The sequence below is a fragment of the Gossypium raimondii genome, chromosome 1 (assembly GCF_025698545.1).
Source record: "Gossypium raimondii isolate GPD5lz chromosome 1, ASM2569854v1, whole genome shotgun sequence".
NCBI lineage: Eukaryota > Viridiplantae > Streptophyta > Magnoliopsida > Malvales > Malvaceae > Gossypium > Gossypium raimondii.
This window is the reverse complement of record NC_068565.1, coordinates 27,792,324-27,798,679: the sequence shown is the minus strand read 5'-3', so window position 1 is coordinate 27,798,679 and position 6,356 is coordinate 27,792,324. Positions and strand designations below refer to the sequence as shown.

The 6,356-nt window shown below is 35.8% G+C and overlaps 1 non-coding gene across 1 annotated transcript; it reads left to right on the top strand.

The window, feature by feature from the left end:
* Nucleotides 1-3,397: 3,397 nt before the first annotated feature.
* LOC128032998 (small nucleolar RNA R71) lies at nucleotides 3,398-3,504 on the top strand. Its single transcript, XR_008189338.1, has one exon. It is a non-coding gene; the product is annotated as a small nucleolar RNA R71 (small nucleolar RNA).
* Nucleotides 3,505-6,356: the final 2,852 nt, after the last annotated feature.

The window sequence follows — 6,356 nt, the reverse complement described above, 5'->3', positions numbered from 1 at the left end:
TTTTGTCTGCCTATTTGACTAAGATTTGAGAAGCTTGAATATTTGCATGTTTGTTTGCCTAAATTCTCTTTGTTTTCCTTTTGTGAATTAATTGAGAAAATGAAATTCTTGCTGTATTTTGGGGCAAGCGATCAAAATCATGTGTTTAAACCCAGAGCATGTATGCCTAAGTTGATGTCAAGCGAAGGTGAGTATCCAAATAGTTTTTTGAATCATTGTGTTGACCCCTTTTATTTGCTCCGAGTTTTATCTCTATTTTGTTCGAAAATAAAGCTTGACAGTTTCGTTGGCTTGCAAAGTCCAACTCACATTTTTTACTCTGGAAGTTATCCTATATTGTGCTTTAAAAGATTTAATCATGTTTTGCATGATTACAACTTTCAATTGCTTCATGCTCTTTCCATGTTACTAGTCATAAAATTATCTATTGAGATTGAAATGGTAAGAGAACACTTTGTTTTTTACCCCGGAGACCATTGTTCTATATCTTTGTTCAAGGGATTTGAGAATTGGAATGTTGTTAACTTTCGAATACTTTGTGATTCTGGTTTGTTATCGCCATTGCAATTTTTGATTCATTATGAAAAGGTAAAACAAATTTCCATTTTTATCCCGGTATTGGTTTATATGGTCAAGTTTTGAATAACAATTCAGAAAGTTCTTTTGAGCTTATAACTTATATCGTCACTAATTGGTTCCATTCTTGTGTAGGTGATAAGCCAAAATTATATCCTCTTAAAGAGGGAGGGATGCAAATAACATGCTTCCTTTCGAACCATTTGTGGTTCTTGGGTTTTTGGAAATGATTTTGTTAAACTTATGAACAAAAGGGTTTGTGATTTTGAGAGTTTTTTCGTGAGCAAATGGCCCGATTTGTGGACAAATCGTCTTCAAGAGGGAGGGTATGATGCAATCTCGGTCGCATCATGTTTCGATACAACTCGACGACCTCAGAATAGGCCTAAGCTCGAGGGGCCTAAGTGGAAAACGAAGCTTAATTTCAGCTTAATGAGCTCAATTCTAGCTTCTTCAAGCTCGTCTAGTTCAATCCAAGCTCATTTAGCTTAACTTCAACCCATTTTTAATTTGCTGGAATAAGTATTTAGTTGTTGGAATAAATTACTCATCTTAGTTAATTGAGTTTATCTTATTTAATTAAGTTGCTGGAATAAATTACTCATCTTAGTTAATTAAGTTCATCTTAGTTAATTTAGTTGCTGGAATAATTTATTGTTGCATGTGTTTTTAAGTTTCTTAAATTAAGTTAAGTGTTAAATGTGTTTATTTACAGTTTATTAATTAATCTTATTATGTCTAATATGTGTTAAAATGTGTTTAATGTGTTTTTAATGTGTTTGTTTGTAGGTGACTAATCAGCTGGAAACAGTTATGTACAGGGGTTGTTACAAAGTGTTAAATGCGACTATTCAGCTAGAATTAGTTACATACAAGGGGCTGTTACATTATTTAAAGGATAGCATTATACATCATTTAAAGGAGAACTTTGGCCTAGAGATTTCAAGAGTTTGTGCCTAGTGACTAAGTTAATTTCAGCTCATTATTAGCTCATTAAGCTGAAAAAAAGTGACTATTCGGCTAGGGCTCATCTAGCACTATAAATACTTGTAATTAGCTCATTGTAAGGAAACTTTTGTTGAATTTATGCTAAATTTGAAACTTGTGAGATTTCCAGTTCTCCTTGTTCTTTCGAGATTGAACTGACTTATCAAGTTTTCTTGTGGCATCATTGTTTCTTTTGTTTAAACCGAACTTATCACCATTTGGTGTGGCGTTCATATACCTTTTGTTCCTATCACTTTTGATAGTGGGTCAAGGTCTTTGATCTTTTCTTTAAACCGTAAATCACCTAAGAGCCATTTTGAGACTCGAGTCAACGATCCAATATCGTTGGTTCATTCTCTGCCCTTAGTCTAACTATCCATTCATTGTTAAACCTATTTTGTTGAGCCTTTCATCTATTCTGTTGAAACGAACTTATCCTTACTCAATTCACGACCGAGCAATCTAAACGACTCGAATCATTCCGGAATGAGTTCGTATCAACCTATCCCCAACTTCCTAAATATTGACATGGGCATCATGTTAATACTCGCAGCCAAGTCAGATAGTGCCTTACCACAATATGTTAAACATCCTTCAATTTTGGGGGGTAGTTTGTCTTGAAGATATGTACTGCATTCCTTAGTTAGGGCTATCATCTCAAATTCTCCAAGCCTTCATTTTTTAGACAGGATATCCTTCAAGAATTTTACGTAGTTCGGCATTTGTTCAAGTGCTTCAACCAGCGGGATGTTGATATGAAGTTGCTTAAGTACGTCTAGGAACTTCTTGAATTGAATTTCCTGCTTTTTGTTCTGAAGTGTTTCAGGGTTGGGTGGTGGAGATTTCTTTACTAGAACTGGTTGATTCATTTTTTGTGGCAATTATGCATCTAACGGAGTTATTAGTTTATCAGAATTAGCTGGTTCAAAAGTTACCTTGTCAGATTTTGCAGATTCAATTTTCGGTGAAACTGGAATTTCATCACTCGGTTGAACTTCCTCTGAGTCTTGAGCGTCAGCTGGCTCCTTCTCAACTTCGACAGAATTGAGCTCTAAAGTCTTTACGCTCCTCAATGTTAACGCTTTACAATACTCCTTCCCTGGATTCTTCAGATTCTCCGTATCACTAGGTAAAGCACCTTGTAGTCGATTTCTGAGTTCAATTGCAAGCTGGCCCCCTTGATTCTCCAAGTTCCTTAGAGAGGCATCATTTTTCGCCATGTATGCCTTGAATAGATTCTCTAAGCTATTGGATGGTTCAGCTTGGGTTGGTTTCTGAGCTTGTTGGGAAAAACTAGGTGGCTGGGTTGATCTAGGTTGGACATAATTGTTACTGATTCCTGCCCTTTAGTTACTCCAGGAAAAATTCGGGTGGTTTCCTATGATGGGTTATAGAAATTGGATTGCAGCCCTTGCCTTCCTGGATTTTGGTTCTAGTTACCCATGCAATACACAGATTCTGAGTTTGATGGACATTCTTCGAACAAATGACCTTCCCCATAATAAAACAGGCTACATTTTCAACTTGATTCAGTGGTTGTGCTGCAAAAATATTACACCCATTATTAGTAAGATTTTTTAACATTGAGGATATTGATGATACTTGAGATGCGAATGAAGTAAGAGCGTCTACTTCATGTATTCCAGTGACTCGTCTTCCTGATGCTGCTCAATGGGTTGGCCATTGATGATTGTTGCTGGCAATCCTCTCAATGATTTCATAAGCCTCTTTATAAGACTTAGAAAGGAGAGCACCATTAGCAGAAGCGTCCACTACCATCCTCGTATGAGCATTGAGACCATTATAAAATGTCTCAAGTTGTATGCAATGTGGGATCCCGTGATGAGGGCACTTCTGTAATAATTCTTTGTACATTTCCCATACCTCATACAATGACTCATCATCCATTTGTTGGAAAGTAGTGATCTCGTTCATCAACTTAGTATTCTTGCTAGGCGGGAAATACTTCATAAGGAATTTTTCTACTAACTCTTGCATGGTTGAAATTGAGCTTGGTGGTAATGAGTTCAAACAAGCTCGAGCTCTGTCCCTTAGTGAATATGGGAACAACTTAATCGTAATGCATCTTCGAGTACTCCAACTAAATTAAAAGAATCACTCACCTCCATAAACAGTCTTAAGTGCAGGTGAGGATCTTTCATAGGCATTCCACTGAATTGGCCCACTGTCTGAAGCATCTGGAACATGACTGGCTTCAACTCGAACTGTTGTGCCTCAATTTTGAGTCTCCTAATACCCGAATTAAGATCATGAAATACTAGCACGGTATACTGTCTCAAAGCTCTATCTCTATCATCAGCAATAAGGATAGGATTTTGAGCAAGGTTTGCTCTGTTTCCTTGATTCAGATTTTCAAAGTTCATCTCTTCAGTCCTTCTCTGACATGCTTGTCTTCTTCGCTGTCGAAAAGTTCGTTCAATCTCAGGGTCTACAAGGAGTAAATTGATGATTCGGTCAATAATCATGAACACCTGAAATAATCACAGAAAAATTAACTAAGTTAAAATTGGAACAGAAAGATAAACCAAAATGCCAAACTAACAACTACACAAATAATGACTTTTTTAAAATACAGTCCCAGACAACGCGCCAAAAACTTGGAACGACGAAAAGTGCAAGTGTACACAATCGCAATAAGTAATAAAGTGACAAGTAAATATTGAGTAATCGTACCCACAAGGACTGTGAAAAGAATCATTTATGAATGCTATTTAAAACACTTTGGTGAAGAAATTTATTTTGTTTGAAAAGGGTGATTAAAAACTAAGATTTTAAACTAAGTGACCTAAATAAATAAATCTCAAATGCACGATTTCAAAATACGATTTTAATCAAGATGACTTAATAGTGTTAGATCAATTACATTTCTTAACTTAGAATTGTTAAACTCATGTTTATACTGTTACGAATAAGTTCACGGCAACTCGGTAATTTTCTAACTTATGAACATACTCACCTACCAAAATCCATTTATCTCTTGACTATATCCCTATGTCAATTCAACCGATTAAACAAATCTTAATAGGCAAATATGTTATTGCACATACATACTTATTAAAACGAAATAATCTCTTGTATATATCCCTATGTCAATTCAAACAATCAACTCAATTTAATAAGCACATAAAAGACTATGTAAGGTAACAAAGTATCATTACCTTGTAACAGTTTAATCACAATAATCTTGCAAGTTATGCAAGGCAAATGTATCGTCAGATACCGTTGCTAATATTATTTTAGAATGTGAAGATGACCATGATGTACCAAATATTCTTGGAAGACCATTTCTTGCTACTGGCAAGACCCTATTTAATGTACAGAAAGGCGAGCTAACCATGAGATTGAATGATCAGTAGGTTACTTTTAACGTGTTTGATGTGTTAAAAGGCATGAATGAGAATGAGGAATGTCACACCATTGACTTGATAGAAACATTAGTGAACGAATTCATAAAATTTTGCTACGGTAATTCTGACATTTAAGAAGATTTGATGGAGCAAGGTGACATAGTAAGTTTTGAAGAGCTTGGTGAAGTTATGGAAGCCCAGCAAATAGTGGATAAGCTAGGGAAGAAATTTGAATCCCTGGATTTATCAGATCAATCTTTTAGGCCTCCTAAACCATCTCTAAAGGAATCTCCAGTACTAGAGTTAAAGCCTCTGCACAACATTTGAAATATGCGTATTTGGGAAATAACAGTACTTTGTCAGTTGTAATTTCTGCAAAGGTAATACCTGAGCAAGAGGACAGGTTGTTAGAAGTGTTACGGTAATTTAAAAGAGCACTGGGTTGGACCTTTACCGATACAAAGGGAATTATTCCTATATTTTGTATGCACAAAATTTTTTTGGAAGATTTTCATAGGAAATCCATTGAACAATTAGAGACGAATGAATCCATTTATGAAGGAAGTTGTCAAGAAAGAAATTTTCAAGTGGCTTGATGCTGGAATTATTTACCCAATTTCAAATAGCTCGTGGGTAAGTCCTCTGAAATGTGTATCCAAGAAAGGGGGTGTCACGATAGTCAGTAATGACAACAATGAGCTCATACCTACTCGTACTAATACGAGATGGAAAGTGTGTATAGACTACCGCAAGCTTAACAAGGCAACTAGAAAGGATCATTTCCCTTTGCCATTCATCGATCAAATGTTTGACAGATTAGCTGGGAAGGCTTTTTATTACTTCCTAGATGGGTATTCAAGATATAATCAGAATGCCATAACACTTGAAGATCAAGAGAAGACAACTTTCACGTGTCCATATGATACTTTTGCATTCAGGCGGATGTTGTTTGGGTTACACAATGCCCCGACAACGTTCCAACACTGTATGATGGCCATATTCTCAGACATGGTGGAAATTTTCATTGAAGTTTTTATGGATGACTTCTCTATGTTCGGAAATGATTTTGAAGATTGCTTAAGGAATTTAGAGATGGTTTTATGCCGCTATGAAGAAATTAATCTAATAATAAACTAGGAGAAATGCCATTTCATGGTCCATGGAGGCATTGTCCTAAGACATAGGGTGTCACAGCGAGGAATTGAAGTAGACAGAGCGGAAATAGAAGTGATTGAAAAATTTCCACCACCCACCAGTGTTAAGGGTATTAGAAATGTTCTAGGACACACAAGATTTTGCATAATATTTATGAACAATTTTTCAAAAATATCTAAACCCTTGTGTACTTTACTTGAATAGAATAAACCTTTTAATTTTGATGATCAATGTTTGCAGGCTTTCAAGGAACTCAAGAAGTGACTTGTA